At 38.8% G+C, this 27954-nt stretch overlaps 1 protein-coding gene across 7 annotated transcripts in view; it reads right to left on the reverse strand.

The window, feature by feature from the left end:
• Window positions 1-27954, reverse strand: part of OLA1 (Obg like ATPase 1) — a 215301-nt gene that overhangs the window by 123852 nt on the left and 63495 nt on the right. The window contains exon 1 of one of the 7 annotated variants that reach the window (XM_025181384.2): window positions 12541-12664. The exons of the other annotated variants lie outside the window; for them this stretch is intronic. The gene's annotated coding sequence lies outside the window, so the exon portion shown is untranslated. Of the gene's footprint in view, window positions 1-12540; window positions 12665-27954 lie in introns of those variants that run through there. 7 annotated transcript variants of the gene reach the window in all.

Here is a 27954-nt window from a genome sequence, read left to right on the forward strand (position 1 = left end):
TTTAATACTTCTGATGTTTAAGACCAGCAGTAAGGAACTATAGTTGATACTCGCTCTTCTCCAGCAAATACTCAACAAATGTTATTAAAGCAGTTAGCATTTACAGAGGAGTGTGTGTATAAGTAAAGAATGCACACTCCCATCTATATTGATATGGACCCTGCATATAATGTTTCTCTCTCCATTCACCAAATAAAACAGTGTTGTGACTTGTCACATTTTTTCAAAAAGATAAAAGTTGAATGCCATTATTTTGAGAATCAGGGGGATTTGTAATGGAAACTGACACCCTTGACTATTGTTGTGATAACAACAGGCATTAGAAAAAGTGTTAAACTTTGAAGATGCTAGACTACCACAGACTTCATATGTAAATTATACTTTATAGACAAAACTCCCATGTTACTTGATAAACATATGTATGTCTTAAAATGTTGCATATGTTCATAAATGCCTACAAATGCAAATATTAAACCTCCTTTAAAGGTAAGTTAGCGTACAGTAAAAATGCATCAACTGTAAACCAAGACCTAATATTCTTTAAGGAAGAATATTTTTCAGTTAAAAGAAGGCATGCATAATATCTTAAACATAAGATAATCAAGTAAAAAAAAAAATCGATAACACACTCTGGGTAAGCTTGACTTTTGCAGAAAATTTTTCATGTCTTTTCTGGTTTTGTTTAGTGCCATAGTCCTTTAAGTTTTGTCTTCAGAAGGCCCTAACTAGTTGTAATCATTTGCAGTCTAATTGTGGACATTTATCTGCTTTTCTTATGCACAGAACATAGCTATTAAAGCTGAATGGTGATGGTGTAAAGTATAGGTTAAATTGGGTGAAATTAAAGCAAATTACTCTGGGATGTGGAACTCTGAAAATAGAAACTGCCAATGATTTGCTACCCTCTTGATGATCAGCTTCACAGAACCCTAAATGACAAGAAAACTTACATATTTTAAAGTTAACTAGATTTTTTAAATATTATGTATAAATTTATTTTAAATGCAAGCATGCAGTGAATGTGGCAATAATTATTTTGTTTTACTCACACTGTAGTAACGTAAGAGAAGATTTTAATTCCCACTTAAAAGACTCATTTTTATTAAGGTTAACCTTGATTTTAAGTAACTAAAAAGAAGTTAATAATCTGAGCTTCATTCTTAATTATTTTCCACCTAATATACTTTGTTCAACCAGTCTGATGTACATACACACAAGGAGCATGTGAAAGTACATGTTTATCTATTATGAAATGAGTCATGAATTGGATGTCTAGTAACACAGCAGCAGCAGTTAGGGTAAGGAGAAACTAGTTCTAGCCCCAACAAGGAAATTACATCATAAATTGCACTTCTACACAACCATATAAAAGGGACAAAATCTGTGTTTTAGAGGAGGTATAGGGAGAACACATGCAAGATAACAACAGCAGCAATATTTGATTTAAAGTATTAATAATAGCATCCAATTCCTGATTGTATGCAGCCATCAATTTATAAACGTGATTTATAAAGAGGAACTTTTATCCAACAATCTTAAAGCACTTTACAAAGGTGAGTGATTATAACTTCTATTTTCTAGATGGAAAAATTAAGGCAGAGAGTATCAGAAGGGTACCCGTGTTAGTCTGGATCTGCAAAAGTGACAAGGAGTCCCGTGGCACCTTATAAACTAACAGACGTACTGGAGCATAAGCTTTCGTGGGCAAAGACCCACTTTGCCAGATGCATGTTGCCAGTTAGAGACATGCATATGACGAAGTGGGTCTTTGCCCACAAAAGCTTATGCTCCAATACATCTGTTAGTCTATAAGGTGCCACAGGACTTCTTGTTGCTAAGGCAGAGAGGTTCATTTACAGTCATACAAGAATTCAGTGGAAGAGAACACAATTCTGCTCCTAATAAATCAGTTTTAGCAGCAGGAAAGGCTCAACAAGAAAGCAGTGCAAAGAAACAACTAACATACCTACAAACACTTTCCAGGTGTATCTGTATAACAAGAATCGGTGATTGATTCCTTAAACAATATACATCTAAAATATGCTATCACTTTATCTTGCTTCACCCACAAAGGGACGTAGTCATCACTTCACGGGCAGAATCTTCTACCTTCTGAGATTAGTTATCAAATTGCTCTTGCCAGTTAGAGATAATTGTATGAAGACTGTAGAAACTAATCTCAGTGCCTTATGTGATTCTAAACCCAGAGGCCCATTACAATTCCCCTTGATTGTTTATTGCAGATGCTATCACTGCACTGTCCACCAAATCTTGTTCAGGAGCACTGGACCACTTTCTTTTCTAGGAGATTTATGTTAAGATGTGACATTGATTTTGTCAAGTGCCACAGAATAGTGATGATTTGAAGGGGTTACCCAGCACTATCTATCATTATTGAGCATTCTATAAAATAAAAAATAAAAAAAATTACTTCTCTGAGAAGGCAGAAATCCAACAACTATCATGTCAGAGAAATGCAGCATTTCCTAGGAAGTAAATAGTGTCCAAATTCTTTGAAAACACAGCCTTTCCCCCTGCAGCAGCAAAAGAACTCTGGATAGTAACCAGGCCCAGAGCACAATTTTTTTTCTTGGAAAAAAAAAAAATCAAACCCCCGATTTCTAATCTCATTTTCAGAGGTAAGTGTTCTTGTTCATCCCGATTTATTTTGCTTACTTCTTCTGCAGACAGAAAGACCTTCCTTTTGTCACTAAAGAAATGCATCCCAGGATATGTTTCCTGACCAAGTTAGAGTATGTAGTAGGGATGTTAGATATAGGGTAACTGAATAGTTGAGTAACCGCATGAATTCTTAGATGTTACTCGACTATTCTATAGCCCACAGTGAAGGCTAGTAACCAGTGAGCTCTGGCCCCACTCCACATCACGCTGCCTCTATATCAGAGGCAGCAGTGTGGGTGCTAGGGAGGAGCTTATCCACAAGACAGTTTAAAAACTGATACAGAGGACCCCGACCTCTCAACTCTCCACAGATGGGCTGCTGCCCCAAAGTAACCTCTGTCCGCAGGGAGCTCGGACCCCCTGCAGACAGAGGCTGCTTAGCTGCAGCCTTTCCCTGCCCCCTCCCCGTGCTGCTGCCTCTGACGGAGGCACTGACTCCTGCTCTCCCCCCACCCACCCCCATACAGAGGCAGCAAGGGGGAAGGGAATACGAGTAGTCAAAAAGATTAACTGATAAGCCTAGGCTTATTGGTTAATCATATATTTGTTCACAGGGTTAATGTAATACTGAAAACACTGATTCTGGTACAAAACATAGGTATTTGTGAATGTTAGTTTCCAGAAAGAAGCATTTTGATGATTCCCTAGTCTACATAATCTGATTTAAAGACAGATCATTACTTCTGATCTGTTCTTTTTTGCAAACTACTTCTATGTTTTTTTTAAACCATTAAAGGTAAAGTTCTCTCCTGATTTTTTTCTGGACAATAAAATAAATTAAATACGACTCTCGCATTCTCTTTGATTTCAAGATTATCAGTCCTATCTGCAGGAAAAAAACTATTTAGGCTTTTGAGCCTTTTATCTATGTCATAGGAGCAATAATATATCCTTTCCTATACATGAAGAAAAACGGTGTATGTGGTATCCCCTTTGAATTATTGCAAGTACCATCTTTCCATCTTAATTTTCACACGATCCACAATATAGAAATAAAAGTCTCCTTTCTGGGAGGATCTAGAAAGACTAGTATTGACCAATATGAAGAATGCTTCCTTAGGAAAACTGCTAGTAGCAGAGACAAAAGAATCTTGGGCCCCAGGAAAAAAGAAGAGGAGAGGAAAACCTAAAGGGTTCATTCCATTCTGATAATTAATCTTTGTCTATTGTTAGAGACCGAGACCTTATTTTTAATCCTTTTCCAAAAGTCCTCGGGAATCAGATGTACTGTTTTTAGTTATATATATGGAGTCAGACACTATATTGCCAGATATGCCATAATTTGCAATCTTGTGTACTTGAATGAGGCATCTCTAATTAAGAAAAATAAATAAGCTTGATTTTCAGATGTGCTGAGCATCTTCTGGAGTTACTGGCTGTCTGTCTGCTGATTGCCTGGTTTAGAACAGGGATGGGGAACCTAAGGCCAGAGGAGGCCCCCACCTTGACTGGATCTGGCTCCCAAGAATTGGGGCTTCCCCAGAATTGGGGAGCCTGCTCTGGCATTCCAGCCCTTCTCCTGTCCCTGCATGCTATGGGAGCACACAAAATCCACTAGCCTGGGCCAGCCTAGGCTCTCGTGTGCAAAGGGAACGTGAGGAGTGTCTTTCTCCTTCTCAGTCAGGGGTCAAATCAATGAGGGTTTGGTTGTGTGCAGCACCCGAAAGATTTATCTATGGGTCAGCGGCCCTTGACCGAATAAAGGGTCCTCACCCCTAGCTTAGAGCCTTTCCTGTTCAAAAAGGAATATATTATAACCCATTAATATATTATTTGTATTGTGATAAGCTCAACATTGTAAAAAGGCAACAAAAAATTAGTCTCTGATCCAAAGAGTTTACAAACTAATCTCAATGGATCTTTGGAAGGTACAAAACCAAATATTTCCAGGGCTAGTCTATGGATCACTTTTGCAAGGAACAAGGCTTCTCACAGGAGGTCAGGGGAGAAAAGTAGAAGCACTGTTGATGTGTGACCTGCAGCCCCGATGGAGCTGTAGGGCTGGCTGGGTGAGGCTAGGCCTCAACCACACCCCTTCAGGCCAAGGCCCCATCCCTTCCAAGGGGCCAAAAGCCAACTCTCCAGAGGGCCCTGATAAAACACCACTAAGGTCAATCCCTCTAACCACTCAGTTTACTGTGCTATGAATCAGTTGAAGCGTCCAAGTGATTTCCAAAGAAAGATCCTATCTGGAGGTGACAAAGACAGACAGCAATGACAAGTCCCAGATCCAAAAGCAATCATTGCAAGAATTCCATAAAAGCCACAGATATAACTAGTACGGCACCAGCAACGTAAGAATGATGATACTCGGTCAGACCAAAGATCCATCTAGTCCAGTTTCCCGTCTGCTGACAGCGGCCAATGCCAGATGCCCCAGAGGGAGTAAACACAACAGGTAATCATTACGTGATCCCTCTCATGTGATCCATTTCCAGACAGAGGCTAAGAACACCATTCCTACCCATCCTGGATAATAGCCATTGATGGACCTACCTTCCATGAATTTATCTAGTTCTTTTTTGAATCCTGTTAAAGTCCTGGTCTTCACAACATCCCCTGGCAAGGAGTTCCACAGGTTGACTGCATGCTGTGTGAACAAAAACTTCCTTTTGTTTGTTTTAAACCTGCTGCCTATTTGGTGACCTTTAGTTCTTATGTTATAGGGACAAGTAAATAAATTTTCCTTATTCACTTTTTCCACACCTGGCATGATTTTATGGACCTCTATCATACCACCCGCTTGTCTCCTCTTTTCTAAGTTGAAAAGTCCAAATCTTTTTAATCTCTCTTCATATTGGACCAATTCCAAACCCCTAATGATTTTTGTTGCCCTCTTCTGAACCTTTTCCAATTACAATACATCTTTTTTGAGATGAGGCAATCACATCTCTACTCAGCATTCAGTACAATGGATGTGGTTTTATAGAAGCAATAAGATTCTTATCGTCTATCCCTTTTTTAATGATTCCTAACATTGTTTGCTTTTTTGACTGCTGCTGCACATTGAGTGGATGTTTTCAGAGAACTATCCACAATGACTCCAAGATCCCTTTTGAGTAATTGTAGCTAAATTGTCCCCATCATATTGAATGTATAGTTGGAATTATTTTTTCCAATGTGCATTATTTGAAATATAATGTTGTAAATGTAATGTGCCATTTTGTTGCCCAATCACTTAGCTTTGAGAAATCTTTTTGAAGCTCTTCATAGTCTGCTTTGGTCTTAACTATCTTGAGCAGTTGAGTATCATCTGCAAATTTTTCCACCTCACTGTTTACCCCTTTTTCCAGATAATTTATAAATAGGTTGAACAGGACTGACCTCAGGACAGACCAATGGGGGACACCACTAGTAGTTACCTTTCCCCATTCTGAAAACTTACCATTTATTCCTACCCTTTGTTTCCTGTCTTTTAACCAGTTATCAATCCAAGAGAGGACCTTCCCTCTTATCGCATGACAACTTACTTTACATAAGAGCCTTTGGTGAGGGACCTTGTCAAAGGCTTTCTGGAAATCTAAGTATACTATATCCACTGGATCCGCCTTGTCCACATGTATGTTGACTCCCTCAAGGAACTCTATAGATTAGAAAGGCAGGATTTCCCTTTACAGAAACCATGTTGATTTTCCCCCAACAAATTATGTTTATCTATGTGTCTGACAATTTTATTCTTTATGATGCTTTCAACGAATTTGCCTGGTACCGACCTTAGACTTACCAGTCTGTAACTGCCAACATCGCCTCTAGAGCCCTTTTTAAATGTTGGCATCACATTAGCCATCTTCGTGTCATTAGGTACAGAAGCTGATTTAAGGAATAGGTTACAAACCACAGTTAATAGTTTTACAATTTCACATTTGAGTTTTTTCAGAACTATTGGGTGAATGCTGTCTGGTCCCTGTGACTAGTTACTGTTAAGTGTATCAATTTGTTCCAAAACCTCCTCAATGACACCTCACTCTGGGACAATTACTCAGATGTGTTACCTAAAAAGCATGGCTCAGGTTTGAGAATCTCCCTAACATCCTCAGCCATGGAGACTGAAGCAAATAATTTATTACACTTCTCTGCAATGACTTTATAATCTTTGAGTGCTCCTTTAGCATCTCATTCACCCCAGGGCCCCACTGGTTGTTTAGAAGGCTTCCTGTTTCTGATATACTTAAACATTTTGCTATTACTGTTTCAGTTTTTGGCTAGCTGTTCTTTAGACTCCTTTTTGTCTTTCCTTATTATATTTTTACACTTAAATTTGACAGAGTTTATGCTCCTTTCTATTTTTCCTCACTAGGACTTGACTACCACTTTTTAAAAGATGTCTTTTTATCTCTCTCTGCTTCTTTTACTTGGTTGTTAAGCCACGGTAGCACATTTTTGGTTCTCTTACTATGTTTTTTTAAGTTGGGATATACATTTAAGTTGGGCCTCTCTCATAGTGTCTTTGAAAAGCTTCCATGCAGCTTTCAGGGATTTTACTTTTGTCACTATAGCTTTTAAATTCTGAGTAACTAGCCTCCTCATTTTTGTGTAGTTCCCCTTTCTGAAAATAAATGCCACAGCGTTGGGCTGCTGTAGTGTTTTTCCCACCACTGGGATGTTAAATGTTATTACATAAAAGATGTCTGAGATATGAGACTCGTCTACAAAACAGTGACAAAGACATCCAAATAAATGCATTAATTATCCCCAGCAGCCGCAGTGATTCTCATTTGCTTAAAAACAAAACTATTAAGTCTTCAAACTGCACAACTCTAGTTTCTTATCACTTTCTCTTTGTCATCCTCCTTCCTCCTTTTATTTTCTACAGCCACCTGTTGTCTGTCCCTATTTAGGCTTCAGGTTCTTATGTTTCAATTTTACAACTTAAAAACAATGGAGAAGGATCCTGATTGGGCTCTCTGGATACTTGTAATAAAAATAAGTAGTAACAAAAATTACATGTTAAACAAGACAGGGGTAACAGAATTCTCTGGAATACTGAAAGGGAAAGTCCTCAGATTGGATAAACAAATTATCAATACCTACCCACTTGGCTTTCTGAGAGGGAAGAACACTGACTCACAATATTTGTCAAGGGTTACCATATCTGAACTTTCAACTTTGAACTCGCACAGGAGACTGGGCTCGGGATCCGGCAAACTCATCCCCATTCGTGCCAAGCTCGGGACTCTAGCCGCCACCTTGCGGCTGCCAGGGCTGCTGCAGCCCCCAATGGCTCTCATGTTGTGAGGGGACGCCATATGCTGGGCTCCTGTTTCCCGCTACAGAGCACTGAGATGCACGGGCTCCAGCAGCACCACCAATCAGCTGGCAGTCTGGGCTGCTACAGGGCCAGAAGAAAGATGGGGGGCCAGGAAGGCTGCTGGCTGAGGCCTGTCCTGGAGCATGAAGTTAAAGGCACGGAGGGTAGAAGTGGCATGGCTAGAAAAGGAACCCAGGAATTCTGCTTCCCAGAATCACTTCATTTCCCCTGCCCGCCCACCATGCACCAGCGCCCACCGTCCTCACAGTGCTGAGACTAGAACCTCCAAATCTAACCAACAGACCCACTGCCCACCTACAGGAAAGAAAAGAAGCCAGAATTTCTAACCCCCGGTTTCCTGTTCTAAACAAAGCACCTCTGCCCTCCCTTAGACCCATGTGCCCTCCCAGAATCCATAATATAACCCAATGCACCCACCCCACCCCCAGAATCAGGCACCATCAACCCCTCCACTCCAACCCAATGCACCTGCCCCTCCTCAAGAACCAGCCACCCCCCAAAGCCTCCAGACATTTTTAACCATTTAAAAAGCTGGCCAGCCAGCGATTTAACATGAGAAAATGAGGACATGTCTGGGAAAAACTAGACATATGGTGATCCTATCCTCGTCCACTCCCTACAATGGGCCAGCATCTTTAGTCGAATTAAAAAAAGAAAGCACCTATAACTGACCATCTATTGCTAGAACATCAATGAATGGCAATTGTGCAGTCTCAATATTACAAATAGGGCAGAAAATAGTTGAAGGTATTTGACAAAATTCCTTGCTTACTGAAGCACAGGATATGAACAGAACACAAGTCAACAAAGAGAATATTAATGGCAATCTTTTAGCCTTGAAATGAGACATGCCTTATCACAAAATTTAAGAAATTTAGAAAAAAGTTCTCAGCTTCCAAGTTATTAAAATAACTATTTAAATTTAAATACTTGGGAAAATATCTTGCATATGTTAATGGTAGCATAATGATTGAAGCAACTTAGTCTCCCAATGCTTTATAAATTTCAAATATTTGATTTTGCAACAAGTAAGCTGTAAAATACAGCCTTAAGCAATGTTTTACAATGAGAAAAAATGGAATGAAACAAAAAACAGGACTATGTAGCACTTTAAAGACTAACAAGATGGTTTCTTAGGTGATGAGCTTTCGTGGGCCAGACCCACCTCCTCAGATCAAATAGTGGAAGAAAATTGGCATGACCATATATACCAAAGGATACAATCAAAAAATGAACACATATGAAAAGGACAAGTCAAATTTCATAACAGAAGGGGGATGAGCAGGGGAGGTAAATGTCTGTGAGCTAATGATATTAGAGGTGATAATTAGGGAAGCTATCTTTGTAATGGGTAAGGTAATTAATGTCTTTGTTTAGACCTAGGCGTAAACTCTCAAATTTAAGCATGAATGACAGTTCAGAGGATTCTCTTCCAAGTCTGGTGTTAAAATGTCTTTGAAGCAGGATGCAGGTAGTCAAGTCATTGAGACAATGCCCTTTCTAGCTGAAATGGCAAGAAACTGTTTTTTCTTTGTGATCCTCTCTAATATCTGTTTTGTGGGCATTGATTCTTTGACAAAGTGTCTGAGACGTTTGTCCAATGTACATAGCAGACGGACACTTTTGGCACATGATAGCATAAATTATATTTCTGGATGAGCAGAAATGTGTTCTTCATCTTATAACTCAATTGATTAGGTCCAATAATGGTATCAGCAGAGAGAATATGTGGACAAAGCTGGCAATGGGATTTGTTGCAAGGGAAGGTTCCAGGGTTGATATTAGTGTGGTATGTCCTGTGGTTGTTGGTAAGAATCATCTTGAGATTAGGTGGTTGTCTATAGGAGACTATGGGTCTGTCTCCCACAGCCTCTTGGAGTTTAGTATCCTGTTCCAATATTGGTTGTAGATTATTGAAAATGTGTTGGACAGGTTTAAGTTCTGACAGAGACCAGATACTTCATGATCTCTACCAAGCATTTATAAACATCAACTACCCACCCGGAGAAATAAAAAAAACAAATTGAAAAAGCCAGATGAATATCTAGAAACCATCTACTTCAAGACAGACCCAAGAAAACCAACAATAGAACACCACTTGTCATCACCTACAGCCCCCAACTTAAACCTGCCCAACACAATATCAATAAACTACAATTTATACTGGAACAGGATACTAAACTCCCCATACATGCCAGCTGCCATGGAGCTGCCTCCTCCCCCTATCCCCCGCACTGCTGCCTTCCAGAGGTTACATGGTTACTAAAATGCTCACCCCGTTGGTGACGCTAGAAGCCAACAAGCTCCCGACCCTACTCCTGGGGAGGGACCTCAAGCTCCCCGCAGACCGAGGCTACTCCAGCATAAAGATGTTAAGTAACTAGTCAACTACCAATAAGCAAATGCTTCCATCAGAGAAGCAGCAAGGTAGGGGGTGGAGGAGGAGCTGGTGCTGGGGGAGATCCAACTTAAAAGCCGGTTCCCCCCAGCACTGTCTCTGCAGGGAGCAAGAGAGGGGAGGGAGAGGGTAGTGGGGAAATGGTGTGAGCAGGCATTGAAACAGTCCCACTCACACTGGTCCCAACTGCTGCTCCTCTCCCTTTGAAATGTACAAGAGCCACCTGAAGCTTCTTCAGTACCCACTGTCTCAAGTTCCTGCTGCCTCTCTCCTTAGTTATTACTAACTAATCCCTTGTTACTACTAACATCCCTAGTTATTACTATTCAATTAATTGTGATGCCAATTTTGAGATCCTCAGATGAGGAACAAAGACTGGAAACAGGTGAAATCTTAAGTCCTAAGAACTCTGTTTTCAGTCAATGTCCTTAGTAATCAAAATAAGAACTCCATAAAATAATAAAGTTTTATCTTTAGAGAAAGTTTTGGAATATTTTCTATTAGACGTTTATGTTGGGATATATAAGAACTAATAGGGATCCGGAAAGACAATAGTGAGAGAGGTCTGGCCAGAGCAGGCATTGTCCTTTGAACATGTTTTTCCCCCTTTTATCTTTCTAGGCTGCAAGGATAGTTGCACTCAGTGTTTTCTTTTTTTATCTTTTCACTTGCTCTGTAAAAATACTTTCAGGATCACGTCCTGCTAACTTGGAAAGCATATAGTGTTGAAAAGCACTGATCTAACTGAAAATCCTCTAAAGAGTAAACGGGGCAGATATAATAATATTCATCATCTGCCTATTAATATTCATTGCATAGGAGTTAACATTACTAAATAAGGATTATGGGGAAGTAGTGACGGACATGTGAATTAACATACTAAAATGGATAAAGGAGTGTAACTGGTGCCAAATCATTGCCACCCGGAATGTTGTGTTGGGGTTCTGAGGTAAACGTGCATCAGCATAAAGTAGTCTGTTTACCCCATCTGGTCCTGGGTTGCATGTTTCTTCCCTAACAATATACATGTATTTATACAGAGTAACTATGTGCCAGATGCAATTCAGTGTTTACAGGATATTTTGAATGTAACCCCTTCCCTTATAAAAACAGGCTATTCTTTCAAGATTGGTTGACTGCCTAGCACACAAGTTGTAAAGGAGTTACTTCTACAGCACATACTTTCACTAAGGTAAAAACTCAGTCTCAACTGTGCTGATTTTTAGAACAGTATTTAACTTCAAGAATAACTATATTCTGAAATATGTTCAGTTATATTCTCTAACTATCTGGCACCATCTAGTAGTCACAACTGTCATCTTTGCCGGATCATATTAATAGCACCTAAGTCAGCAATAGTATTATATACATTCTACTACCACATTCAAGAGTTGATTTTTTACATGAACTACGTTATTTGATACTTAAAATAGTTATGCATCTAAACATTTTCTGATGTAGGGGTAGCTGCTGGCTATACCCAACGATACCTATTTGTGCATATTACCCTCCTTGAAAAAGCACAGACTGGTGTCACTGGTCAATTCTGTAAATATTTCAAGGCAATTAAGCAATTTCTGGGAAATTTTTGGCAGATAAAATATACATAAAATAAATTAGTTGTGCTCATCTGTGTTAACAATTTACTATTCCATTTTTGTCCATTTTCTCCCAAAATATAATATACAATACATTGTCAAAAGAAAAAAATATCCTTTTGAGTCCTGGAAATTCAGGACATTTGTCAGAACTGTGTAAGCACAGCTTCTGATAGGCCCAAAATCCTTTGAGGGCCAAAATAAGTAAAATTTGTTGAGACTACTTGCAGTGTTCCCGAGTGCTGATTCAATGGGAATCTTCAACTTGCAACAGTGCTAGTCCCTTAACCTTCACAAACATGAATACAAAACCCCCATCCTCCTACTGCCTGCAAAAATAGGAGTTAAAAGAATATAATACTTTGGCAATATCTAACCACAGCTTTTTAAACTGAAACAATTTTTCTCCGTTTACTTTAGATGTCAAATCCATCATGAAGCAAAATTTTGATTTTAAAAGACTTCCTCAATGAAGCAGTTCATTTCTCTACATTTAGTTCACTGTATTTTTACAAGCACCAGACTGAGCAAACTATGATTGAGAGAAGCCATTTTATGCACATTGCTGTTGTCCCACATCATTCAGAACAAACCTTTTTAGATCGTTAACTACCACAGGAGTGCTGATTACACAGGCACCAGCAATTTCCTAACCAATGACCACCTGAACAATGATGTGTTCAGCTTCTCAGACCCTGAAGCCTTTCAAAGGTGAATCATTTCACAGTTTGGAACTAGATCTCCATAGCAACTTCCCTTTGAGGGTTTTAGAATCACCATCCAGTAATTCTATGATCATCAAGCTCAACCATTCCCAATGGTTCTTTTCACAGCAGATGGAAAAGGAAGCCTTGAAATTTTACAGTCTATTTCAAGCAATTCATCTGGCAGCCTATTAGAATTCAAAATATTTCGACCTTCAATCACAAAGCATGTTATCTGAAGCTGTGGTGATCTCAAGTCAAGACAAGCAGACGTTTTAGTCTAATCATCCATGATGAGAAGAGACTGACAAAAACTCTTAATTCAACCACCATCAAAATGCTTATTTTAACTGCATGAAAGTCTTTCAACAGGCAATGAAAACACACCACATGCACCATTTTTTATCACAACCATCCATTCAAGAGAAATATGAATTCTGAATATTGACATGGATCTTTGCACTCCCATTTTGCTTTTGAACAAATATCTGCTTCTAAAAATAGTATAAATCCAGTTTTACTCTGTTATTCTCTGACAGATTCCAGAAACTATAGAAGTAAATTGCAATTAACTTCTTCATAAGTCAGTTTTGTGAAATAAGTGTAACTGTATCTATCAATCATTTTTCAAGCAGGTTCTAATAAATTCAAATCAGCAAGAATGTAACTGCCAGTTAATTTATAAACTGTATGACTGGCTAAGATCTTGAAGATCTCAATTTAAATGATTCTATGGATTTTGTTACTGTTAGTGATGGAACTCATGCCATTGAAAGTTTGCGAGTTACAGAAACATTTTTCTTCTCTTAAATGTTGCAGTCATGCATTGAAATAATTATGAAGACTATCATTTGCATAAAAGCTTTCTTTTTAATTTAAAATCCCACTTTGATTAATTCTACATACACTTTTAACTGCACCATGATTCAACTTATTCAAGAAACTACCTACTGCTAATAATAATATGGCAAACTTCATATTTTACTACTTTTTCAAGCTAACATAAGAAATGTTTGTTTTATTCCAAATGCATGCTAGTATTACAAGAACTTAAATACTTAATTCTCAGTGCTTCCAACCCAGCATATACAGCAACAAAATGCATTAACTGAAAATTAATAGCACTCAGATTATTCTGAAGTTCAGAAGACAATATATTTACAATATGTAATTATAAAGATTGTCATTTCTAGTAATTAACAAGACCAACAGTAACACAAAATACAATGTTTAGTTACTTTGAAAATGCCTTGAGACCTTCGTACTAAAACCACTATCAACTGAAAAAGTTTGATCACTTCAAGAAAAAACCCTCAGCTCCAAAACATTAATACTAATTGAGAAATTACAACACCTTATAAAAGGGTTGTAAGCTCTTTTATACTTTTTCTAGAAAAAAATATTTTAAATTATTTTACATTTTTGTAAGGTGTTTTTCCATAGAGGAAAAAAATTGTTCTGTGATTATTAATATGCAGTTCTCAAATCAAATCAACTGCATCAATTACCCCAATTTAGGCCCTAGAAAGAACAGCATTTGAACACCACATTTTTACTTAGCCAATGAAAACAAACCTAAATGGCTTTTTCCTTTCTGAAACCTACACTGAATATATCTCTGTACAGTTTTATCTTTTTCTCTTAAGATATTTATAAAACTTTTTAAAAGAGAAGTTTAAAAACCAATATAAAGACCTTGAATAGCCTCTGATTCAATTATTTATTCAATGGTATTATACTGATAGCTAATGCTTTTAATGACCACATTATAACATCTGTTTTCAAAACTGTCCCGTAAAAAAGAAAAAGGATCAATGTCTTCAGGGAGAAAGCTTTCATAACACAGAAATGTTTGTCTCCATATATTTTCCACTTCTTTCAAAGTCAGTTCATGATCAGAGCTATACAGCTTCTTATATTAAACTTGTCTGAGATCTGAGAAGAAAAAGTATGTAAATACAACCACAAAATTTAACTAGGGATCAAGCTAGCAAATGAAAAAGTTATGCATCAACTGAAAATGTAAGCTGTTTGTTTCAGGCCACATCTGATTGCTAAACTAAAACCACGAGAATCTCAGAAAAAGACATCAAGGAAAATCTCTTGGTTAGTTAAAGTACCATCTCCTGCAAAGACCAGAGTTGAAGACAATTATATGAAAAGAATATTAAACTGCTAGTGGTTTCCTCAACAGCCAGTATAAAAATCTTTCAAATATTTTCATAACAGGAGCCAAGAAATTATAGATAATACTTCACAAAGTTTGTTTCGCAACACGATTCCAATTTTTTCATTTCAACATGAAGGATATATAGATCCATATATTAACTTATGTTTTCTCTCATGAACACAACACTTATCTTGAATTTTTAATAATTAAAAGGCCATCCACCTAACAATAATAACCACAACTTTCCATTTAGCAGTTTCTCAAATATTTAATATAAAATATAAAACACTATATTGAAGATTTATTTCATCAAAAAAGTTTCAAATTCAAAGTTACAATAATCAATATAACAGTATTAAAACAGGTAGAGACCTGCAGATACACAACAGAACGATCTACTACTACAGCTATTATTGAATAAAACCTGAGTATACCGAATTTAAAAAAAAAAAAAAATCTTTGAGGCATTTCTGAATTGTGTGTCAAATATATCTGTGTTAGTAAAATTTAAACTTACAATTATTTTAAAGTGAATTTTAATTAGCCATAATGTGGTGATATGTAGATATGATTAAAATATATGCTCTATATTATGTTTTATTAATATCTATTATAAATGGAAACTTTAAAATTCAGTCTAATTCTTGAAAGATCCATGTATTACATCAAACACCTGCCTTAATGTAACCATTTTGTTTCTTTAGCGTCCCTAAAATCCTGATCCTAAATAGTGAGTTAATACATAACTACTGTTTTTAACATAGAATAACCTTAAGTTTATTTCATAACATATAATCAAGAAACATACAGTAATTAAAGCATACTGAAAACAGCAGTTACTAGCTAATTAACATTACAGAAACACTTTTCTTAATGATGCAAAAGACAAAGATGTTCTGTAGTATATATTTTGTTTTAAACCCTCTTGTCTAGAGTACTAGAAACTTGGCTGTACATTTTTTTAATTTTAGAAATCAAAAAAATGTAAAAATTTCACACACACAAATACACATTTTAGGAGAGTATCCTCACCTGATTAACAAAACATGGGCAAGAAAATATATATAAAAACACTAAAACTGGGGTTGTTCTTCAGTAAGGTTTCACATTTTAAGTCAGCCTCAGTCTTTGCAGAGACCTTACTTAAAAATAATAGCTCCACTGTTTTTGCAGTAATAAATAGTTACTATGCAGTATCACAGTACTTGACCTCTGAGTGGGACACCAAGCAGAGGACAACTCCAATAGCAACCCTACTGATCTACAGATCAGTTGTCAGGAAGAAGCCCACCAGAACCTCTCTCACTAAAGTGATACTTCAATGAGGCACTAAACCGACAATGTCCTGCAGCATTAGATCCCCAAAACGCTGTCTTTAGCAGACAGGGTTGGGGGGGGGGGGGAGGGGGGGAGGGGTTAATTAAAAAAAAATAGACCAAACACAGTGCAGATGAATTAACTTCCATGCTGTTATTATATATTGTGTCCCAGGTCTTATATTCTATCATTATTTATAATTTAGTAGCATCCACACAGGAAGACAGTCCCTACATCAAAAAGAAGTCTCACTTACATTTGTTTCATCCAGAAACAACTTCTGCTTCTTTTTACCACTTGAATCCTGCCATCATCCATTGTTATATATATTATTTTGATTTTAAATTAACCCCCTTTTCCACTTATCATTGTTTTTCATTAAAAAAAAGTCCTCACACCAATAACTACATCTCAGCTATAAGAGTGTGTACAAAATAATAAGAGTTATTCTGCACTTATATATGAAAAATATCACAACAGCCTTCTTTGCATACACCCAGTAACATGCAGCTAGTCTGAAGCACGGCAACAGGAATTATTTCTGTCATCTCAAATGTTCAGCATTCATATTCCTATTTCCTATGAAGAGTGAAGAAGAAACATTTTAAGGGGAACAAAGGATTCGTGGTGTAGAAAGCCTAGAAGTGACATGTTCCTGTCCTTCACATTACAGTAAACCTTAGTTACAAAACACCACAGTTATGAACCAACCGCTTCATTTGGAACCCAAAGTACAATCAGACAGCAGCAAGATCAAAAAGGCACAAATAAAGGACAGTACTTAGTTAAATGTATGCTACTAAAAAAGGAATAAGAACAATTTTTCTTCTGTTTAGTAAAGTTTCAAAGCTGTACGAAGTGGGTCTTTGCCCACGAAAGCTTATGCTCCTACACTTCAGTTAGTCTATAAGGTGCCACAGGACTCCTCGTCGCTTTTTCAAAGCTGTAGTAAACCAATATTCAGTTGTAAACTTTTGAAAGAACCACTATAACCTTTGTTTAGAGAGATATGAACAACTTCCATTCCCAAGATTCTATTTGACTGCCTACTTGTCTACCTTTGTGTATTTGTATATGATGGGATTGGATACATACATCCAGTCCTTACTAAAATAATGTGAGCTGGGGTAGGCAAGGTATGGCCCATGGGCTGCATCCAGGTCACCAACCCTTTGGATCTGGTCTATGCCTGCCCCTGAATCAGGGAGTAGCATTGGTCAAAGTAGCTAACTGCTCTGTGTTGCTCTCTGCACTGCGGGGAGGAGGGAGGGAGGGAGAGACTTCAGCATGCTGCCCTGCCCCCCAGCAAAATATCTCAGTTCCTACTGGCCAGAAGCCGCAAGATTTTGCTGGGGATGGGACAATGCAGCACAATTTATCAGCTTCCATTGGCCAGTTTCTGACTATTAGGAGCTGAGAGATTTTGCTGGGGGCAGGGACAGTGCATAAAGCCTCTCCCTATCTCCCCCCTTCTGGCAGCACAGAGAGCCACATGCATAGTCAGCCAATGTTCTGGGGCAACTGGGGAGTCAGGGGGTGGGGGGGAGGAAGCCCAAGAGTGCTGCTGGCCAGGAGCTGCTTAGGTAAGTACCTCACAGCCACAGACTGCCTCTGGAACCCCAGCCCTGCCCTCCCAAGCCTTCCCCCAGCCCAGAATCCTTTTCCTGCATCCATAGCCCTCATGGACCCTGCACCTCAATTCCCTGCCCCAGGTCACAACCAAACCCACAAAAGCTCATCACCTAATAAACCATCTTGTTAGTCTTTAAAGTGCTGCACAGTCCTGTCTTTTGTTTCAGCTAGACCAGACTAACACAGCTACATCTCTATTACAAACCCTTAGTATTCACCCAAACTCCCTCTCAGACCCCACACCCTCTCCTGAACCCATTCCCTCCCCCAAGCTCCCTTCTGCACTCAACCTCCATCCCAGACCTCACAGTCACTCCCCAGAAAAGTGTGGCTCTTTGCCATTTATCAAAACCTTGGGCTATGTCTAGACTGGTCAGTTTTTCCGGAAAATCAGCCGCTTTTCCGGGAAAACTTGCCAGCTGTCTACACTGGCCGCTTGAATTTCCGCAAAAGCACTGACTTCCTACTGTAAGAAATCAGTGCTTCTTGCGGAAATACTATTCTGCTCCCGTTCAGGCAAAAGTCTCTTTTGCTTTTGCGCAAAAGGGCCAGTGTAAACAGCTCAGATTTGTTTTCCGCAAAAAAGCCCCTATCACAAAAATGGTGATTGGGGCTTTTTTTTGCGGAAAAGCAAGTCTAGATTTTGCGGGAAAGCGTCCGTGGCAATCTAGACGCTCTGTTCCGAAAATGCTTTTAACAGAAAACTTTTCCATTAAAAGCATTTCCGGAAAATCATGCCAGTCTAGACGCAGCCTTGGTGTGTCCCTATTGCTGAAAAATTATTGTCCACCCTTGGTATAAGCCCTTTAACTTTAGAAGTCAATATTTTCTGAAAGACCAGTAAAAGATTTGCCTCCTTCAGACTTACTCTTATATTTGTTCTGCAGTTGTGCCCTGTTTCAGCCACTGGCTCCCATGTGTAGCACACTCTGCTTGAGTTTCAGTTTGTTTTTCCACATAGGAGAATGTCAGTGCATCACTTATCAACCCCTGTTCATCCTTCCTCCCTGTAAAAATGGAGGTCCTGTCATCTCTCAAAATCCTTCAGTTCAAGAGTATGCCAGAGGAACTGTGCTATAGGGAGCATGCATGCTTGCCTCTCTCTACTGGCAGATTTTGGCTAAGTGAAATTCTGGCTTCACTGAAATCTGTGTAACATTTTTACTGACTTTAATAGAACCAGAATTTCATCCAATTAGTTTCAATCAACCTTTGGGCAATTTTCACTAAAAGTTCACATATTGTGAACTCAGACATAATAGTTTAATAAAAGCACGTTCCTTTATTTAACTATTTGTCATTTTAGTCAATTTCGTAAACAGTAAAAACTGAATGCACCATGCTCTCCAAAATATTTTCAAAACAACCTTTAAGGATGCTAAAAATCTTTTCAACTGGGAAGAATACACCTATATATGTCTAATACTATCCTTCAAAAAGCAGATTCAATAGAAGTGATTTTGGAGGCACAGAATAGATCGGTTCAAGTGAAGTTCTGTTTTTTTTTTATATGTTTATTTTTCCACCCCAATCTGGCTCACCTCATATACCATTGTTTACAGTTAAAATCTTTTAATTTTGTTAACACCCACTACTTGTCCACAGCATTATAATTACCTATTGTACATACAAGTGTTCTACCCAAAATGACAGTGAAACAAAAGGATCATAGAAGTTTAAAGTCAGAAACAGTTCTATTCATTTCAAATTTTCCTCCCTGCCATTTGGCAGGAAAGCCATGTTGTTAAGCAGTTAGACAAACTAATATAAAAAGGTAGATTTAAAAGTACATTTTGGTCTACAAAAGAACACTCTTGGTAAAAATCTAAAGGATAAAAGTATAGTTAGTTGTTACAAAGTAATAAAAATAGGTCAAAATCTGTGTGCCAGTAAACAAACACCAGTAAGTGTTGAAAGACTTGCTTTAATGCAATTATTTTCTGCTGACTGAAACGGTGTTATTCTGGAAGAGGAAATTTGGCACAATGCTACTAATTCCTCTCCTGTCATGCTAATTAATGTTACGTATTTTCCTTTCTGAAAACCTGTACGTAACAAAAAAATGTCAAGATGAAGAAAAAGATGGATTACTTTTGACTAGATTGTAGCTCAGTTAAAAAAAAAAAAAACACAGAAATCTGCTCACAAGATCATTTTGTTTTGTGGTTTGCTGATTACTAGCATTAAAAAAAATCTTTTAAATGTCATTAAAATCATCTGTTCCCTTACAATGTGCTTTTAGTTACCAGTTTCCAACTTTCAAAAAACTACTGCTGATATTATTACACTATCCCCCACCAGCAGCAGCCTACAGAGCTATCTTGTATTCCCACAAGTATCCAGTCTCAATCCTGCTGAGAGATGCAACTTCCATCTGGATTCCACCCCCAACATAAACATTTGCAAAGTTTACTAGAAATATAAAGACTGAGCAATAATTTTAAGTTCTACCTGTGCTGCTGGTTAAATAACTCAAATTCTGTGCCCATACAATTTTTTTTTCCAGATCCATCTAAAAATATGAGATTTTTCTTGCTAACTTACTGGATTTTTTTATTCACGTTATTGTTATTGTTTCTGTTCTACATTTGCATATACAAAAAATGCTAGCCCACATTATTATGTTGTTCTGAACAGAAGAAAAAATCATGACTTTTTAAAGCAGAGATTTAAAACTCAACTTCACCACTACTAAGTAGGAAGATTTCCCTGGTGAGCTAGGGCTTATTCCATCAAGTTAGGCCAAAATTAAAATTTCTTTTTAAAAACAATTTGCTTAAAGCCACTTCTGGTTGAAAAATAACCATTAAGACGCAAACTTATGCTCTGAAGGCTTCCTGAGTTTTCCAACATGATTGTCATGATTAACTTAGACAGCAGAAGACTGAAATTAAGAAAATGCTGGTAAATTACAAAACTCTGCACATCAACTTTACTCTGCTAATGCAACCAAATATTGCAAGCAACAACACAAGCACTGCACCAATGATATTCACAAAGGAGCAGCCCAAAAATTCAAGTTTAAGACAAAAGGGATAAAAATGGAAGCACAACATAATCCTAACTTCTCCTTATTAAGCTGTTACATGTCAGGGGAAAAAAAAACCTCTCCCAACAGGAAGACAACTTTCCAGTGACCTGGTACAAGCTTGAGGCTAATGTGAAAAATGGTCCCTACGGCAGCATACATGGACAGCTTGCTCCATCATAGGAATCTCACCATCCTCCCACTTCACAGAACTGGGCCTCTGGCTAATAGTGCCCAACCTGGTAATGGCTTCTGGCATGGGAGAAAAGGCTGTACAGCCACAGCCAAGGCATGGTAAGAATTGCCCAGACAGCTGTGGGAAGCCACAGACCCTACATCAGTACTGAACAGATAGCCCAGGTGGCACGGACACAGACTGGGAACTGCTCTTGGTCCTCCCAACCCCAGGCCTCCAACCCACAGCTGCCTGGGTTCCCTGGGCCAATCTTACATGGGCAAAACTCCCATTTCCAGCCAGGCCAAAGGGCGGGGACGGGAGGGGGAGAAATAGCAGGGGCATGGGCCCACTAAGTAGTGAACAGGACAAATCCATCTACTTTTATAAAAGCAGGAGGGCGATGGCCACTTGGCCCGCTCTATTCCAGCATCCTTGTGCTTATGATTCGTAACACTTGGCAACCTGCTCAATAATGCTGTCATAATATCATATTAAACAAAGCATGTGTGGGAATATTAATATCTAAAGCTTCCGTGGACAAGGTGCAGGACATATCTTTCATTAGCCCTACTTCTAGTAAGAGAGACAAGCTTTGAAGTTACTCAGAGATATTCAGCTCTTCCATAAAGCTTATACTGGCATTTTTTTTAAGTAACTTTATTTGTATTACGGATGTTAATCATTTAACTGGTAATCATATCAGTAAGCCTTATACTTACCAGTTAAACCAGGGGTAGGGAACCTCAGGCCTGGCCCCCAGTGCTCAGGGGTCACTCCAGCCCCCGCTCTGCCCGTTGAAGGGCTGGAGCACACAATATCTACTAGCCTGGACCCTGCCTAGGCTCTGGTGTATGAGGGGAATGTGAGGAGTGTCTTTTCTGCTTCTCAGTCAAGGGCTACCGTCAGTGAGGATTTTTTTTGTCCCCCCACTTCCCCAATTGATTTTTCTGTGGATTAGTGGCCCCTGACTTAAAAAGAGTTCCCCACTCCTGAGTTAAACCATTAACTGGCCTTTGACAGAGAATGCCAGCTGGACCCACAATTATGGTGGGACCTCATGACTGCAGCTAGACCCCATGACCACAGCTAGACCCCTCGGCTGCAGCTGGCCAACCAGCAGACCCAAAGTTTAAAGCACTAGCATTTAACTATTTTAAGATCCCTAATTTGCATGTTATCTTCTACTTTAGTCACAGAAACCCTGTCGATTTTCAACACTGCGCAAGCTGAGTGGCCTATTCAGCTTGAGGGGGACCTTTACATTGGCTAAATGTACTCATACTCTACTTTAGGTTTGTAACAATAGCTAAAAGCAAATCTAACCATATTATTTCAAAAAAATTCTATTAAAAAATATTATTTGCTTATAGAAACAGTTACATTCCATTGCTATTCAAAGTTACTTATGCTAAAAAAAATGAAAAAACTTTTCATCTTAAATAATACCAATATATTAATGCTGTTTACTAGTTTAAATAATATGGAAGAATTTAGCCATCGGATATTTGAACTTGATTTATTATTTCCAGATATATACAAGACTATGTATGTAGAAATATGAAATTATGCACTGTAAATAAAGCATAATTATTATGAATGAATTCTTCAAATATAATCAAAAAGACTTTCTTTAAACACTTGATTAAATTCATGGGCCAGACTCAGCAACCTTTATTTATACTGAGTAGTAACTGACTGCAAGTAATTCCATTGAAACTGTTAATACAAGTTTAGTAAAATGGCAGAATCAGATTCTTAAGCACATAAAAGTATATAAAATTAGTTTAATAGTATTTCAGACATTTATTTTTTATACATATTTCTTTAAAAAAAAAAACTATGTTAAAGTGTAGTAAAGGTTGAAAGAATGCCTCAACAATTTTGAGGGAAAAGTTACAAGAATGTTGCAGTTATCCCAAAATCAAGTTATAAAAAAATGACCTTATATATGTATCTATTTAATCTACTCTTAAACCACAAATACTAAAATATTTTCATAATCATACCACGATTACATGATACCACTGTAAGGGAGAGGAAAGAATGTCTGGGTGCTGAAATTGTCCATTTTCTTACTTAAAGTTACAGTTGAACATCTTTAGATTATATTTAACTTAGAATTTCTGGAGTTTATGCCTTTTGTAAAGTAACTGCAACATCCCTTAAGCCTGTAGGGTACTCTCGTTTCAAAATTACCTCCATATTAATATAGTTTTTTGCCTTGGAATTTTCTTGGAGTGGTTTTTCCTCCTCCCAACCCTATCCTCCTTAAAACAACACACACCCCACACCACAACACAGAGAGAGAGAGAGAGAAACTCCAAGAGAAAGAACACGTTGAATCTCCCTGGTTCAGCACCCTCAGGTCCTGACTGGTCCCAGATGAAGGATTTTGCCAGACCCAGGGCACATCATTTCTGGACCCCTAACACCAGCCTCCCTGGCCTGCATGCTGGCCTCCTGGTCAGCTCCCCACCACCTGCTGGCCCCACAGCCCTGCCAACCCCATTGGGCAGCCATCGCTACCCAGGGCTCTGGGACTGGTGCTATGCTGGGGCTCCAGGACCTGCATGGCAGCTGCATGCACTGCGATGGGGCTCCGGGACCCACAGAGCAGCTGCACGCCAGGTCTCCCAACCCCATTGGGAAGTCCCACCCCCCATACGCTGGGCGGCCCCGTCATCAGCTCACTGCAGGCAGCCCACTGCCCTGCCTGCCCTGCAGGGATCCATGCCATCGGCCCTCCACCTGGGCTCTCTGGTCCTGCAACATCCACGCTGGACGATGGATGTTGCCGGACCAGAGATTTGAATATTTGCAATTTCAATCTTAATTTTTTAAATTTTAATAGAAAATTCATTGGCCCATCAGTACACTATGAAGTGGTCAGATCATACTGTCGAATTATGTTAGACGTGCATCTGCTTTGCTTCATTAGAGCAAGCATAATGTACACTGAAGTTCATTGCAAATTAAAGTCCAGATGTACCAAACTATTTATTTGTCTAGAGGGATATGTTAAGTGAGTTCAGTGCTGAGCAAGTGGGAATGAATTGCCCCCTATAGATGTCTCTGTACATCAAATGGTCCTGACTCAGTTTCTCCAGTATTAAAAATAGACATAGCAGTACCAAGAGCCTTTAAAATACTGATGCTCAAAATAGCATGCAGCCACAGAATCATTAAACCTAGGCCAAGCAACCTACCAGTGAGTTTGACATGCATCCAGTCTCCCTTTTGAGAATCAATACAATTGTTGCATGTAAGTTAGTTGAGCTGGCTTTGCTTGCAGTCTATATTACCATAACAATTTGATACAAAAAATTAGTAATAACTTACCTTAATTACAACTTGATTTCCTCAAATATATCCTATGCTTAAGCTTTCAATTAATTTTAACTGCATGGGAAATTTGAAGAGAGTTAGTGGGACAAAAAAGGCTCGGCAAGCGTGACATTTTTTAAGCAATTTAATTTAATTTAATTAACAAAAATGGATTTTCTCATGACTTCTCCAAAAATTAAGAGTGCATGCTGTAATTCTGGAAATGATCTAAAAATTCATAATCTCTGCTTTAATTAAAAATTAAAACAGAGCTTATCTAACTATGGAATCAATCAATCAGACATAAGATGTACACATGAACTCACTCGCTTATCTAGTAAGTTTAAAAGCAAAGACATGTACCCAATGGAATCAGAATTCATGTGGAGATAAAATCTTTAGGTCAGGGCTGCCATTTTACTGTATGTTTGTAAATCCCCTACCATAATGAGACCCTGACTTTTTTGGTCTCATGGTGCTACCACAATGTAACAGTTTAACAACAGTGGACACTATAACTATTTGTAGCTCATGCAATAATGAGTTCATAAGAACTGTTTCCTGAGGTCTGGCTCTCTTCAGTGTAAAATTTCTCTCTTGTAAGACAATTACATGACTTTAATTTGCTATTTTTAAAAATTTAGAAACTTTAAGACGCATGGAAAAGCCTCCCATGGTAAAAAACAAACACACACCCCACACACCACCCTCAGACGTGCACCCTTCCCAAGGCTACTTAAGGAAAAAAGGATTTGTCACATGAAACAGTAGTCAATAGCTGCCTACAACCAGTAAACAAATTCAGCTTTGGGTGAACAGGAGAGGGGCGGGAGGGAGAAGAACTACATCACCATTTAGTGGTTGCAATTTGGATTATTCTAGCGTGTAATACTTTAATTGTATAAAACAAAGCTGATGTCACAAACACAAAAGAACTTCTTGCAAAGCAAGCACCACAAGTAATTTTTATGCTGCCACTGATGGCTGACAAGTGATGAGCACTTAGTTGAATTTACACACTTATGCATCTAAGGCAACAGGTGGTTTGTAAAAAGAAAACACTGAAAAAAGCTTTTTAACTCTTCATGATCAACATTTTTATAATATGCTTTGTCAGATGAACAAGCTATAATCTTACTACAGCTAAAAAACATTCAACATATTAACTAGAAAGATACACAATACAGGAAAGTAAATTCACTTGTATTGTAGTAGGCACCAAAAGATCCCAATCACAACCAAGGCCTCAAACAAGGAGATGTACAAATACAACAAAAGATCTGTTACCTTTATATTACATATTAAAGCAATGGTGCATGCCGGTTAGTTGAACACTCTGGTTAACTGAAAATTATACTTTATCAATGGAATACCATTTTTCAAATAATTAGAATACAATAAAATGATTAAAGTATACAACAGTATACAGTAGGGCTACTCAACTTAGGAAACCCTGGGGGCCACAACAATACTCACAGCACATGCTGAGGGCCACAACTTAAGTGTGGTTGCATAGACATGCAAATATATGTGCAAATAGCTTCTTCCACACAGGCAAGACTACACAACACACAGGCCCCCATTTAAGTCAGTTCTGCTGATATTAATAAAATGCAATATTTACCCGATTTCCACCCATATGACGGCACTTTAATGAGCAATGACAGTCCATGAATTTAACTACTAAAACGCATATCAACAGAAGACTGTTATATTGACTACTTTTTTGTTTTGGCTCCCACCTGCAGGCCACATGTTGAGCCCTGCATAAATCCAAACCACACCGTGGGCAGCAAACAAGCAGGCCGAACGTGGCCCTCAGGCCCCATGTTGAGTAGCCCTGGTATACAGGTATTCGCCAATCCAGTATCGCACTGCACTACAGAGGACTTGTTTTCTTGAAGCACTCAGGAATACAGGTCAAGTGTGCAGTCAGTTATGACACTACAAATCACTATGGGCAGCACTTGGCATACATCCAGGCCACTAGAAGTACACAACACTAAAACTATACCAAACACAATTTTTCTTTGATGATTCAGAAAGTACTTCAGGATCTTACAGGACCTCAGGTCATTATCAACATCATTGTAGATGTAGATAGGATAGGAAATTGGGCTGAATCTGTAATGTACCTATGAAACACCCTGAAAGCTGTTTTTGAATAAATCCCTGATTTCATCTTGCTTACTTGTCTTCTGCCTCTTTTGCCTAAAAGAAGGTTGCAGAATATGCAATTGTGTATCATCCCAGACAGTATACTAGTCCCAGTTACTAGATTTAAGATTTGGACTGAGAACTGGGATGCTAAAAAACTGTTAATGTAACCATGTAGTTGTTAAAAATTGTAATGGCTGTATGCTGTCTCCCTGGGAGTGGGGCCAGCAGCCAGTGCACTCCTGGCTGCCACGCCAAGTTGCAGACTCTCATACAGACAGCAGCATAGGGTGGTAGCTGGCTCCCCAGGAGCCAGTGCGTGCTGGGAGCACGCTTTAAGATGGTTCTTTGCACTTACTGGCTCCCACTTGCCATCCTGTGCTGCTGCCTCCTTTTAAGCCGGCTCCCTGCACATACCACCTGCCACTCTGTGCTGCTGCCTTCATGCTGGGAGTTGGTCCAATGAAAGATATTACTTCACTCACTTTATGGCTCTCATCCCACTACCAACATGACTACAACAAAACAGCAAAAACCATATTACATGTCAAGACATACAAAATCAATATCCTAAAACCATACATGAGTTGTTGATTTAACTATTCATTCACTAGTCCATTTGTAACAATCCCAGTTCAGAAGCTTTTCTCTAATTTTGACCCTACCAAGTCCTCAAGCAGCATTTTTCTTGCTTTTCCTATTTGTATATAATTTAATTACTGATGGAAATATTTCAGGATGTGTGTGTGCTGGAAAGGACAAAGGAAAAAAACAGAGTTTTCAGGTGCCTACGTATCCTTTGGAATCACAGTTAAAGTTGCCTCCTCCATTCCCACCACAATCTGAAATGGCACCACTGGTGAGTCAGGAATGGCCAGAGGGCCGCAGGAGGCCCATGGGCTCATGCAAGATGCATGACAGTATGGAGTTCACCTTGAGCTGTAGACCAAGCACCAGGCATAAGGGGAAAGTGAAGCTGTAGCAAGGGAGCTGACAGGGCTTTTACAGAGCAGCTCAAACTATGGAGAAAGAACCTTACTGAGGGTTGAGTGACCCACTCAGTTCTTCTAATCACTGTTTCATTTCACAATCTGATGCCATTTCAAAACAGCAGCCTGCCTTCTGTGCCTCATATCTTAGGGTAAATATTTAATCTAAAATAACCCATTCCCCATGTAGCTCTTTAAAGAAGTGCTTGACCAAAAGGACTGATAACAACAATTCCCTTTGCAGCGGCAGAGACAATAGTGGGCCCTGCACCCAGGGGAGCAAAGGACTGAGCGGTTTCCTTCCAGGATACCCCAAGAACATGCAGTCCCTTAATCTCATGAGTCTTCAGTTTCACACCCTATCGAGAATACTGTGGCTTAAAATCCTGCCATCACAAGCAGCATCAGTTTGTAGAAGCAAAGGCTTGCCGCATGGCCTTCTGAATCTTAGCATCTTGGTGAGCAAAATTTTATTTCAGTTATTCATTAGTTTAATTTGACACTTAGC

Source organism: Pelodiscus sinensis, chromosome 7 (genome assembly GCF_049634645.1).
Source record: "Pelodiscus sinensis isolate JC-2024 chromosome 7, ASM4963464v1, whole genome shotgun sequence".
In the NCBI taxonomy this organism is placed as follows: Eukaryota; Metazoa; Chordata; order Testudines; family Trionychidae; genus Pelodiscus; species Pelodiscus sinensis.